The following is a 14332-nucleotide window of genomic DNA, read 5'->3' on the forward strand; positions in this document are numbered from 1 at the left end:
TCGATGATGTGCTCATCGCAGGGGAATCCGAGGAAATATTAGCTGACAGGCTGCGAGAGGTGCTTTAAAGATTCCGCACCGCCGGCCTCAAATTAAAAAAAGAGAAGTGCTCCATAGGAGTCCCTTCTACTGAATTTCTGGGGTACAAAATTGACACTAACGGAATCCACCCCACGGATTCTAAGGTCAGAGCCATCAGGGCAGCACCACCCCCCCAAAATAAGGCAGAACTACAAGCCTTTTTGGGTCTCATAAACTTTTACCACGCCTTCCTCCCCCACAAAGCTTCCATAGCAGAGCCGCTCCATAGGCTATTAGACAAAGGAGCCCAGTGGCTCTGGACCCAAGCCCACGACGACAGTTTTAACAAATTAAAACAACTCCTTTCGAGCAAATCAACTGTCACCCACTACAAAGAAAAAATGCCCCTCTGTGTCGCTTGCGACACCTCTCCCTATGGCATAGGCGCCGTCCTCAGCCACCTCCACAGCGATGGAACTCAATCCCCCATCGCATACTACTCCAGGACCTTGTCCAAAGCCGAGCGCAATTATGCACAAATTGACAAGGAAGCCCTAGCATTAGTGGCGAGCGTGAAGAAATTTCACGATTACTTATACGGTCGGCACTTCACAATTTTTACTGACCATAAACCCCTGCTAGGGCTCTTCACCTGGGACAAATTGACCCCGCAAATTTTATCCCCCAGAATGCTTCGCTGGACCACATTCCTAGCAGCATACTCTTTTAAAATCGAACACAAACCAGGCAAGGAAATGGGTCACGCAGACGGCCTTAGTAGACTGCCCCTGCCTAACTTCGACCCAGACCCCGCACCCGCCGGCCAAATCCTGGCTATCCAGGAACTGCCCGACCGCCCCGTATCTGCAAAAGAAATAGCTACAGCCACCAGCAAGGACAAACTCCTGGCCAGGGTTCTAACATGGGTCTTAACCGGCTGGCAATCCACCTCCCCGGGTCCAGAATTCCAGCCTTACTTCCTGAGGCGCCATGAACTGTCAGCCCACCTCGGCTGCATCTTCTGGGGCAGCCGCGTTATCATACCCACCCTGCACAGACAACAAGCTCTAACCTCCCTCCACGACGGCCACCCCGGGGTGGTCAAGATGAAATCCCTCGCCCGCAGCTACTTATGGTGGCCGGGGCTCGATGCTGACATTGAGAACTTTGTAGCTACCTGCAACTTGTGCCAGCAGACCAGACCACCCCTCCCACACGCCCCTGTCCATAAGTGGGAGGTGACTAAGAACCCCTGGTCCAGAATTCACATTGATTACACCGGCCCCTTCCAAGGACAAAATTTTCTTATAATAGTGGACAGCTTTTCCAAATGGCTCGAGGTCATCCCGGTAGCCAGCACAACCTCAGCAGCCACAATTAGGGGATTGAGGAGGGTATTTGCCACCCATGGGTTGCCTGATGTCATCGTATCTGACAACGGCCCCCAATTTACCTCTCATGACTTCCAGATTTTCACCAGGGCCAACTTGATTAGGCACGCCACCTCCGCGCCTTTTCACCCCTCCACGAACGGCCTCGCAGAGGCCATGGTGAAGGCGACTAAAGAAGCCCTAAAGAAAATCATCTCCGGCGACTGGCACTGCAGACTGGCGAAATACCTCCTGGCCCAACACTCCACACCTTGCACCACCACCGGCAAGTCTCCGGCTGAGCTCTGTTGGGGGCACCGCCTGGTCACCAAACTGGACCGTTTGCACCCCGACAGGGCAGCCGCCGAACCAATCCACGCGCCTCCTGTCAAAGTCTTCCCTCCCGGCCAACCCATCTGGGCAAAGAACTTCGGGGCCGGCGACAAGTGGCTACAAGGCGTGATCTCCAACCAGACTGGCCCAGTCTCCTACCTCATCGACTTAGGAGACGGAAGGTTCATTTGGAGACACGCCGACCAACTGAGATCGCGGGTGCCACAGGACTGCAGTTCCCGAGCGAAACCGGGCACGCTGATTTCCCCAGCGGCACCACCAACGCCACCTAGCACAGCACCACATGATCCAGACATCGCCGACAACCCCCAACCTCCAAACCCCGAAACTTTCCCCGCCGAGGAAAGGGAAGACCAGCCCAGCACAACCCAGCCCAGCACAACCCTTCGACGCTCCACCAGACCGCGGAAAGCCCCCTCGTACTTGGCGGACTATGAGTGGGCCGGCAGCAGAAACAGCGAAGCGACCCCAGCTGAACTTCCAGGGGCAAGGGGGGAAGGGGTGTTATATATTTACACACACACACAACCCCCTCACAACTATAAGGAATCCCCGGCAGCCGTTGACAGCCGTCAAAAGGCTGCCGCGGCATTCCCCCCCACACACACGCGGCAAGCGGCCGATTCTGACAGCTGTCAAACTGCCGCGCATGCGCAGTACACTGACAGCTGTCAAACCGGCCGATTCTGACAGCTGTCAAACTGCCGCGCATGCACAGTACACTGACAGCTGTCAAACTCCAGAGAACCGCGCAAGCGCAGTTCAGCCGGAGCTGTCAAAGCTGCCAGCTGGCCCCGGCAACAAGCCGCTGACAGCCGCGCCTACCTTTAGCCGGTCTCCTTCTTATTGGGCGTCCTTGTTAGGCGGGAGAACCCCGCCTGTTTATTGGTTCTTGATGTTGTTGTTGTCCCTGTCCACTATAAATACGGGGGATTCCCGGCGGTGTTTCGCCCGGGACCTCTGCCCAATAAACGAATTGTTTGGACCGTGCCTACTGTCTCCTGTCGTCCCTCAAGACACTCCAATAAACATTTTTTTTTGCTTCCTGTCTATCTACTACAAAACTCCAGCCTATTTCTCTGTTTGTAACCTTCCATTGTATTAAATGGTGCATCACAGGGGAACAATTTTTGAATCAAAGTACCTCAAAAGGACTAAAACAGACATGTCAAACACAAGGCCCGGGGGCCGGATCCGGCCTGTGAAGTGGTTTCATGCGGCCTGCGAAGCCATCCTGGAAACAGTGAGGGAACGGCCCCCACTGCCTTGGCCCTGGCCCAGAGACCCTCAGATCTGTCCCACTCCTGCCCAGGCCCCCATAGGCATCCTTGATGCGAACGATGTAGAGCTGGCCACGCCCACCCAGTAGGCCATATGCACTCTGGCCACACCCACCCAGTAGGCCACACCCACCCGGCCCCCTGAGGGCAACCACAATGCTGATGCGGTCCTCAATGAAATTGAGTTTGACACCCCTGGACTAAAATAAAGAATGGATCCAAAATCTGGGACCCATTTCTCCTGTGGGGCTGAAATTTCAAGAATCTTCAGGTATCTGTATTGGCAAACCTGTGGTCACTGCAGGGCTTACCCATCGCCGTGCCGCTGCAGTCATGTGATCATGATTTCTGGTGTGCCCAGAAACAAAGCCAATGGGGAAGCTGCCAGGAAGTCAGAATTTGCTCCTGTTCCCACCCATGATAATTCTATTTATTGCGATCAGTCTCTTATCCTGGGTTGTATAGTTTATTATGTTCTGCAGTCTTTTTTGGAAAAGATTGCAGAATGGGAGATCAAAATATAAAAAGATTATACCGCACCCAAAAGTTAGGAAAGAAGCAACGTAGAACTAAGGAGAAATTTCCTGACAGAACAATTAACCAGTGGAACGGTTTATCTCCAGATGTTGTGAGTGCTCCATCGCTGGAGGTTTTCAAGAAGAGATTGGATAGCCATTTGCCCAGAATGGTATAGTATCTCCTGCCTGAGCAGGGGGTTGGACCTCCGAGGTTCCTTCCAACTCTGTTATTCTGAACTATTGCAAAAGGGATGAGATGGCCTGGGTCCGGGGTATTTGAGGGAACACCTGCTGCCGGCATCAAATGCCCTTTGCCCAGTGCGCTCCCACAGGGAGGGTCTGCTCAGGGTCCCACCGGTAAGAGATTGCCGGCGGGTGACACCCAGGGATAGGGCCTTCTCAGTGGGGGCGCCTGCCCTCTGGAACCAGCTGCCAGTGGAGCTGAGGACTGCCCCTGACCTCCGATCATTCCGCCGGGGCCTGAAGACCTGGCTCTTTGAGCTCTCGGGCCCAGGCTGAGGAGAAATTTATTTTAATTGGGGTTTTTAATTGTACAGGGTTGGTTTAATCTTTTTTAAATTGGTTTTTTAACTTTTGTATGGTTGATTTTTAACTCCCTGTAAACCGCCCTGAGTCCTCAGGGAAAGGGCGGTATATAAATGCAATAAATAATAATAATAAATAAGATGCGGAGCTTTAGAGACAATTTTACCAGTGGTCCCAGGAAACCGTGTTTCACAATGCAATACGCAATACACAGACCTGATTCAGAACACTACAATATAATCTTGTCAATTTTTGTTTTGTTTTAATGTGATACATGAATCCACCCATTGACTAGGTTTACCCAGTCCAACCATTATGTGTTGTGAATCAGGTTTTGGGCTTTGTGTTTTACAGGAGCCCGCGAATTAAATTTATAAACCATGATAAAAGCAAATGGTTTAATGTGCTTTGCAAATTTAGCCATTCTGATTGTGCTTGTCTCTCAGCATACCATATGCTAGAAAAAATGCAGATAGAGAGCCCTACCCTTTTTCAGGAGCAGAGGATGCAAACTAATAACCATTTGGGAACAGAAATTGTCATTCTTTCTGTTTTATTGTTGTGCAGAATCCCAGACTTTAGTAGAAAATAAGAACAGAATTATAGTGGCACAGTAGTGTAAGTATGGGTCATGAGTAAATATGATGAGCAACAGAGAGTCACAAATTAGAGGGCATTTCTTGGGTTTTCTTTGATTCAAGTTTGTGCTCTGAGAAGCAATTTTCCTGGAGACTCTTGACTTTGCCTCTTCTGAGATTTTTTTCTCAGGTTAAAATGTGTCCCATCTTTTCACTCTTATGACAGTTATGTGCAAAGTTTTCTCACAGGGCTGTAACTGAGTAGATTGTGATTACCTCTCTGTTTATACCTGTTGGGGTGTATATTTGCAAAAGTTGGGTTAGCATTGCAACCTTGTTAGCAGCTTTGCTGTAAAAAATAATGAAGTGTTATCATGCATGACTAGAGCCAACTGTCGGTATTGATTCTTGCTTCCCAAATGTGGAGTCTTTTTATGAAGAGTTTTAATAGGGCTACGCTGCTTAGATCATCTTAAAGCACCAACCAATTAACTGGATGGATAGCCTATGCAAATGGAAGGCATTCTGGTTTGAAGTCTATTAGTCTGCGACTGTGCTAAGGAAGGTCTCCAGGAATAAAGGAAAGTCAGCTAGTAACACAGATCAATCATCTGTTTTTTAAGGAATATCTGAAGGAAACGGGTCATCTTCAGGCAAGCTGTTTAATTGATCATGTCTTGGTAGAGTTATCAGCATGAAAGAAAGATAAAACGAAAATAGCAGTTAGGCGAGCTTTGGGGATTCGTGAGATCTATCTCAGGAAACAAAACAGCCTTTTAAGATGGTGGCAGTGCAGTATGCAGTACAGGATGCTGAACGCTGAATTTCTTTTCCTGGCTCACTTAAAATCCAAACAAAAAATGGTGTAGGTGTTAATGCCAGAGGTCAAGTGTCTGGGCAACTGCCTGTGTCTAATTGGGAGCACTTAACTTGATGCTTTTTGAAGTACCTGACTTTTGAGAGAAGAAAGGCTTGCTCTAACGATATGAGACATTTTGGAAAGGCTAAAATTGCTCCCTTTTTCATGATACAGACACAAATTTGGCATTGTGTTTTTATCCGTGGAAACAGGATTCCCTGAATGAGAATTGATTTTCACCATTTGCGGTATTTTGAAAAAAATAGGGCTGCAAACCAAGATAACATTAGAAAGAGAAAATGAATTAAAAGGGATAGTTATGGACTTCCTGCCCTGGATATATAAAGGATGTTTTGCTAGTAGAGAAGAGTATCATTAGCAAATTATTAAATATACTCTCTTTCTCCTTGATGTTGATCTCACCATTCTTACTGCACGTGTAGTACAAATTTCTCGTTTGGATCTGGAGTCTAGCCATTAGAGTCATTTATTGAGGAATGTGAGAAATGAGTGAGATTGTCAGTTGTCTAATTAACAATAGCATTGCAAGACAACCAAGTATTGTGTCTGGGTATCTGGAGAACAAATGGATGTGAATTACTGTTCAGTCCCAACTCACTTTTTTTAGCTTCTTTTTTTGTTACATATAAAATATTTCATAGCTGTTCGGTATTAAAATAACCTTAGCTTAAACAAGTGCTAAAAATATTTTTCACTGAAGTATTTTTGTCTTTCTTTTTTTTTCTTTGGACTCAGGGGAATTGGCTTCTTTTCTAAAATCAAAACCTACTGATAGTTTTCATTCAGGTGTGTGAGAAGGTACTGACAGAAGGGCCGTGATGGTTCCGGTGGTAGAATGGAATATTGCAGGCCAATTCTGCCCACTTCCGGGAATTTGATCCTGACCAGCTCAAGGATGACTCAGCATTCCATCCTTCCGAGGTCGATAAAATGAAGACCCAGCTTGTTGTGGGCAATAAGTGACTGCATAAACTGCTTAGAGGGGGCTTTAAAGCACTGTGAAGTGGTACATAAGTGCTACTGCTATTTGTGACTAAGGGTTGAACTGTGGGTTTCTTTGTCATGTATGAGCTTGGTTGTTTGCTTGCAGATGTTTCATTACCAAATTAGATAACATTATCAGTACTAGAAGAGAGTGGAGTTTACTCTTGTTTTATTAGTGCCTTGCACTATCAGTGTTAGTGATAGTATTCTTGATTGTTCCTTGATTAGGCTGTTGTTTAGTGTTAGCTTGTTTGTTTGAGTTGGGAGTTTCTTGAGTGAGGTATTTTTTTTTACTTGATTGTTGGTCTAACGTTAATCTTGGTTTTTAATATCTGCTCATCTAGGTGTTGATTGCTGGTAAGGAGGGGTTTTGGTCTTTTTGTTTCCTTTTTGACTTTTTGATTGTTTCTTTTGAATGGCATGTACATGTTATTTATCTCTATGCGTTTGTTGATGATTGATTTGTCTGAGTGCTAGGCTTTCAGGAATTGTCTAGGGCAGGGGTCGGCAACTGGAAAAAGGAAAGGAGCCACTCAGAACCGGTTCCGTCGCACAAACAAAAAAGTGGGAGCCGCAAAAAGTGCGCGCGCGTGCGTCCACTCACGCGCATGCGCAAAAAACATTTTGCGCATGCGCAAAATGGGAGGCACCTGCGCGGCGACGGGTCTCCCCTTTGTAGAGGTGCGCGCCGTCCCATCCGGAGACCTGCCGCGTTCGTCAAACGGGGCCAGGCCGGTGTGCGCAGGGGGAGGGGGTGACAGGGGCTTTTCTCCTAAGAACAGTGGCTTTTAAAAGTGGGAGGGTCGGAGCGCCGCGGGCAGGTCCGGAGAGGCGGGGGACGAAGCCCCGCTTGCCTGGAGGGGGGGCAGAGAAGCGAGTTGCTGCAGCCCACCTTGGGCGGCTCCTGCCCTTTGTTCAGGTGCCAGCATCCCAAGGAAGCCTGGCCAGGAAGCCCACCCCCCGCCCGCTTTTCCGGAGGGAGGCAGAAGGAGGGAGCATGTCCTCCCTTCTTTGTCTGCTCCACGGCTGCCCTGCGGGAGGGGAACAACGCCTCGTGTGCCCAGCCTGGCCCCTGGCCCTGGCGCAGGGGGCGAGAGAGTCGGCGTTTGGGCCATGCCAGAGGACGAAGCCGGACCGTGCGAGCTGCGCTCCCCCCTCCCTCCAAGCAGAAACCCAGTCCTTGCCGCTCCCGAGGATCTGCGAGGCTGGGGGAGCGGCCCTTCCCCTCGTTTGCCCCAGCGGATGCTCCTGGCACTGCTGCTAACGGGCACTGCTGCTAATTCGTCCTTATCCTCCCAGGGCCAGGCGGAACGGAGAAGCGCGGTCGTTTCGCAGCTTTCCAGCCCAACTCACTTCGTCCCTCATAAAACCCAGGCAGAAAAGGCCGGCGCGCTTCCCAGAGCCGCGCTCTTGACTCGCCAAAGCTTGCCGGGCGCTGAGCTCGCAGGCAGAATAAAGAAATCGTCTCTCCCTGTCTCACATGTAAATAAATCGTCACCCTCACTTACTTGACCACCGGCTTGCTTGTCATTCAGGGAAATAATGGTTAATCGATGGAGACGTGTAACGTGTTAGTTTGCAGTCCTTCATCATCCTATTTTCTTCAATTGCCCCGGGGTGTGTGTGTCGTGTGCGGTACTTACAGAATCGATGGCGGGGTTGGGCGGGGGGTGGGAACGGACAGAGATGACCAACCCGCGCGGAGAGCCCATCAAGCAGCGCTCTGAGGGAACAGGGGAGCGGGACGAGATCGGGCTTTTGCCCTTCGGCTGAAGGCGAGGCACTCGCCTCTAGTTGCAGACCTGGCAAATGGGGGATAGCCAGAAATTGCGCGGAGGGGGGGAAACAGGGCCCGCTACGAGTCGCTTCAAGGGAGTTGCGGCACTTTGGGGAAAGGCAACTTTTTTCCCCCGGCTGCGCAAACGAAAAGCGCCGCACGCCTGAGTCTTCAGAGCACGCCTGAAGGGGAAGTGAGAATCCAGGCGACGGGGAGGCCGTGTGTGTGTGTGTTCATTTTCCCCATTTCTCACAACCAGGTCGCAAGGGGTTTTGCCCTCATTGCCTGTGGACGCACAGGACAAGTCCTCTGTCCCAGCCACGCTCACAAAAAAAGTTCCTCCTTAGCCGAGCGCCTCGGGAAACAGCATTTTAAAGGAAATGTAAGCTTGTCATCAACATCTTCCCCTCACAAATCTTCCCTTCCCTTCCAAGCGGGAGCCCCGCAGCAAATGACCAGCGTCGCCATCCCCAAACCGCCCCGCGCGGTTGCCGCCCCTCGCGAGCCCGCTGGCTGGCTGGCGCTGGCTCCGTCTCTCTCTCTCTCTTCCTCTCTCCCTCCCTCCCTCCGTCCCTCCCTCCCTCGGTCTCCCCGTCCCCCTTTTCCGGCTCAGCCCCACGTCACCAGGAGACCAAACGGGGACATCATGGCAGAGCGGAGGAGACACAGGAAGCGGATCCAGGTACCGGGCTGGCTTATCTCCTCCCTCTTTTCGCAACCGCTCTGCGGGATGAGTTTCCCTTTTCCTTCTGGCTCACCCCCCCTTCCCCGCCCGGTCACCCTTCCCTCCCTCCCCCCTCTCTGCCTCCTCCGAGGCCGCCGGCAGTCAGCATCTCTCCTGCCATTTCTGCGGCTTTTCCGTTGCCCCCGCCGCTGCTCCCCCTTCCCCGTGGGGCCAACCGCATCTGGCGCCTTCTTCCTCTGGAGGGGAAATCGTGGCTTCTCTGGGCAGTTCCTGCTTCTCTGGGCAGAGCGCCGCCTTGAAGGTTTGGAGAGCTGCGCGTGCACCTCCACCCGTTCGGAGAGGTGCGCGCGCACCAGGTGACTGGGAGCCGCATGCGGCTCCGGAGCCGTGGGTTGCCGACCCGTGGTCTAGGGCATGGGTGTCAAACTCGCCGTGTGATGTGATCTGCTGCGATGTATTGTGATTTTTTCCCCTTGCAGGAACTGGGGTGGGCGCAGCTTCTGTGTGACACATCCAGCCTGCAGGCCGGCAATTTGACACCCCTGCTCTAGGGTTTTGGGACTTTGCTTGGTCTAGGAGAGTTTGAAATTGTTTGAAAGAGATTGAGAGTTGAAACTGTGGTTAAATCTCTCCATATGTTGTGAAATTAAGGAGTTTTCAACATATCTTCTGACTGCTAGTTGCTGTTCATGGATATACTCTGCTGGCCTGTTTGTTCTATATAGTGGTTGTTACAGTCCTTTCGCTATATGTTGTTGGTGACTCATGTTTTTTCTTCTGGGTTTGCTAGGTCTACTTAGTATGTTTTGGATGTTTCGTTGGTTTGTGTGCTACAATGATGACATGTGATTGTAATAGTTTGTTGGTGGTTTCTGCGATGTTTTGAATGTATGGCAGTATTATCCTTTACACAGCTTGTGTTGGTTGTGCTTTATTGGGTTGAGTGGCCAAGCACATTATTAAGAAGTTGTGTGATATCTATTTCATTGTAATATGTTGTATAGTGGAGTCCTTGGTATTGTTTCCTTTTGCTGAAGTGCAGTGTGTTTGTGCTCATCTAAGTAGTGTTGTTACACAGCTTCTCTTGTGGGAAGTTGGGTTGTTACTTTGACAGTGCAGCACTTGGTCGGTGTGGGTAATATTATGATAGACTTGTGTTTCTAATTTGCTTTCGCTGCCTGTGCCGATAAGAATATCTAAAGAGGGAAACATGTTATTGTTTCTTCTTCCCTGGTGAATTTTACTCCTTTGCAGATGTGTGAGAAGGATAGCATATTATTTTTCATTTATTTATACTTGAGAGTTGCACATAAAGTAAAAGGCAAATGTAAAGAAAACTGAAAGAAAAAAGAACAGAAAGAAAAATAAAGAGAGAAAAAGATACAAGATTTGTATTTTTGTATCTAAAAGAAAAGAAAAAAAAGAAAACAGACTAAAATTATGAAATGTATTGCCTTCCATCCTTTTCTTACAAATCTATTCAGCTCTCACTTGATTTACATCTTTTTTTAATCCTGAAATCCACATATCATCATATCATTTTTTCTTATGTCAGCAAAAAGAAGGTTCCCAGTCTTAAAAAAAAATGAGGTCAGCTTATTGCTAATGATTTCTTTTAAATACAGATACCTAGTTGTCCAGTCCAAAGACTGGACAACTATTTGTCTGAAATAGCATAGGGTTTCCTGCCTGAGCAGGGGGTTGGACTAGGCCACCTCTAAGGTCCCTGTTATTCTAAAGTTTATACTTCAGCCCCTGGTGTAGAAGAGGAGACTGAACAGTTTTATGATCTATCTGAAATCAATACAACATGCAAAGAAGACATGTTCCCCGTTACTGAAGACTGATATAACAATGTTGGAAAAATAAGAATGAAGTAAGAGAGAGACTTATCAGTTTCTGCCAGTCAGTTATTATATACAGAAATATACACCAGATGGGAGTACACAGAAATAAAATGGATGATTGGTACAAGATGGGGCAAGAGCACAGCAAAGACGTGGCTAGAGACTGACGAGGGAACAGAATGCAAACTGCTTCTGTGCTTCTGTGGTTCTCAACCTTTTCTTCACCATGGACCCCCTTTAATTACTTTTTTGTGGTCATAGACCATGGCCGCAGACCACAAACACTTAACTTGAGATTTAAATCATCACATTTCTTCAAGCCTTCCATGGACCCCCTGTGATGACATCACAGGACCCCAGGGAACTGTGGACCACAGGTTGAGAACCACTGTCCTATATAATAACCGGTAGAAATGGTTGGGCAAGGTGTTGTGAGACCCAGGCTCAAGTACATCCATGCCATCTTAAGCTCCTGAAAGAAAGTTGGGATATAAGCCTAGTAACTGTGAGAGGGATCTCAGAGTCCTAGTAGACAATCACTTCAATATGAGCCAGCAGTGTGCTGCAGCTGCCAAAAAAGCCAACACAGTGCTAGGCTGCATTAACAGAGGGATAGAATCAAGATCAAGTGAAGTACTAATACCACTTTACAATGCTTTGGTAAGGCCACACCTGGAATACTGCATCCAGTTTTGGTCACCACGATGTAAAAAAGATGTCGAGACTCTAGAAAGGGTACAGAGAAGAGCAACAAAGATGATTAGGGGGCTGGAGGCCAAAACATATAGGGAACGGTTGCTGGAATTGGGTATGTGTAGTTTAACGAAGGGACGCGGTGGCTCAGTGGGTTAGGATGCTGAGCTTGTCGATCAGAAGGTCGGCAGTTTGGCGGGTCGAATCCCGAGTGCCGCGTAACAGAGTGAGCGCCTGTTACTCGTCCCAGCTTCTGCCAATCTAGCAGTTCGAAAGCACGTAAAAATGCAAGTAGAAAAATAGGGACCACTGCAGTGGGAAGGTAACAGCGTTCCGTGCGCCTTTGGCGTCTAGTCATGCCGGCCACATGACCATGGAGACGTCCTCGGACAAGCGCTGGCTCTTCGGCTTTGAAACGGAGATGAGCACCGGCCCCTAGAGTCGGAAACGACTAGCATGCATGTGCGGGGGAACCTTTACCTTTACCTTTAGTTTAACGAAGAGAAGAGGGGTGACATGATAGCAGTGTTCCAATATCTCAGGGGCTGCCACAAAGAAGAGGGAGTCAAGCTATTCTCCAAAGCACCTGAAAGCAGGACAAGAAGCAATGGATGGAAACTAGTCAAGGAGAGAAGCAACCTAGAACTAAGGAGAAACTTCCTGACAGTTAGAACAACTAATCAGTGGAACAAGTTGCCTCCAGAGGTGGTGAATGCTCCAACACTGGAGGTTTTTAAGAAGAGACTGGACAGCCATTTGCCTGAAATGGTATAAGGTTTCCTGCCTGAGCAGGGGGTTGGACTAGATGACCTCCAAGGTCCCTTCCAACTTTATTATTATTATTATTATTATTATTATTATTATTATTATTATTATTATTATTATTATTATTATTATTGTTGTTGTTGTTGTTGTTATTATTATTTATTATCTTATGGGTAGGTCTGTCTATCTTCTATCTATCTATCTATCTATCTATCTATCTATCTATCTATCTATCTATCTATCTATCTATCTATCTATCTATCATCTCCCTGTTTCTGTTTTCTTTGCTCCAGCCTTTGAAGCAATTATAGATTAAGGAAAACAGAATATTAAGTTCAAATTCAGGGCAGGACATGGTATAATCCAGAAAATAAATATTTTGCCCAACTTTGTTGAACATTCGTAAAATGGCTTTTTTTTTTGCTTGCCAAAAAATACTTTAAGGATAACATTCTCTAGTAACAGTGTTTGGACAAGATTGTTTAATTTGTCACATAAATACCCATTATCAATTTTCTTTGTTTTGGAAACACAAATGCCTAGCAGTGTCAGATATTCTGAACTCTAAATTGTCACTATGCATATTAAAAAAAAAAAAACTAGACATCCCGTGACCTATTGGGTTATCATTTCAGAGATAGTAAGACAATTGTGATTTAAACAAGGGTCATTCCAGAGATGAAAATGAGCAAATTCCCAGAGTAAAAGAAGCCACAAAGCAATAGCATTTATATTTATATACTGCAACATAGTTCTTTACAGTCCTCTCTGAGCAGTTTACAGAGTCAGCATAATGCCCCCAATAATCTGGGTTTTTATTTTACCCACCTTGGAAGGATGAAAGGGTAAGTCAACCTTGAGCGAGTCTGGGTCAAACTGCTGGCAGTGAGCTGAATTAGCTGCAACACTGCATTCTAACCACTGTGCCACCAGGCCTCTATACATGATTAAAAGGCAACTTTTTCTTTACTGAATTCAACCCAACCTCATGGGTATTGCGGCTGTTCCTCCTGGCCAACACTTAAAGAAAAAATTAACTCTGATGTGTGCATTCCTGATAGCCACACTGATCACATTCCTATAGTAGTACTGAAGACACACCCTGGGGATCTTAAGACCACACTCTATCTTCAGGGGCTTGAACTGAAGACCTCCGGAACGAGGCATTGGGGTATGTATTTCACAAAATTTAATGGAATTAATGGAAGTTGTGATGTCTTCCTCTAAAAATTATTCTCAGGAAGGACATCCTGGAAATAAGGTTCTCTTTTCCAGAAACTGATGCATTTGCCCCGATACTCCTCTTTAAGCCACAGGTAGGCAATCTTGGTATAAAGGTTGTTTCAGTTACAAAAGGAAATAAGAGCAAAGTAGATCCGCCCTTGGCATCATTTTTGGGGACTGGGAGTGGGAAGGGTGTCCATTGGGCTTGGCAAAGGTTCTTGTACAACAATAAGCAACATTGTGGGGCTTATACCCTCACATTATCACAAGACCCTTTGCCAAGCCCAATGGACACCCTTCCCACTCCCAGTCCCCAAAAATGATGCCAAGGGCGGATCTACTTTGTGATAAGGTGAGTCCCATTGCAATTCCTATTTTAGCAATAGCATAGCAATAGCATTTAGGCTTATATACTACCCTATAGCACTCTTCATTACCCTCTAGGGCAGTTTATGCTGTAGAAGCATTAGTTGCCTATTGCGCCCAACAATCTGGGTCCCCATTTTCCTGACCTTGGAAGGGTGGAAGGCTGAGTCACCCTTGAGCCCCATCAGGATTGAACTCCAGGCTGTGGGCAGAGTTTGCCTGCAATACTGTATTTTAATTACTATTCACAATTTTGGGAATAGTCCATTTGCTCACGGCACCCACATTTGGGGGTACCTGCCACATATTCTTAAAATAAAAAAAGTGTCTTCAACTCACAAAGGTTACCTATATAACCTGTTGTAAGGAGCTTGAAGAATGGGCTACTGAAACAGCCAGATGTTCTGGGAGATAGTTCAGGATAGCGGTGAATGAAGCCTGGCC

Source organism: Vipera berus (genome assembly GCF_964194415.1).
Source record: "Vipera berus genome assembly, chromosome: 2".
Taxonomy (NCBI): domain Eukaryota; kingdom Metazoa; phylum Chordata; class Lepidosauria; order Squamata; family Viperidae; genus Vipera; species Vipera berus.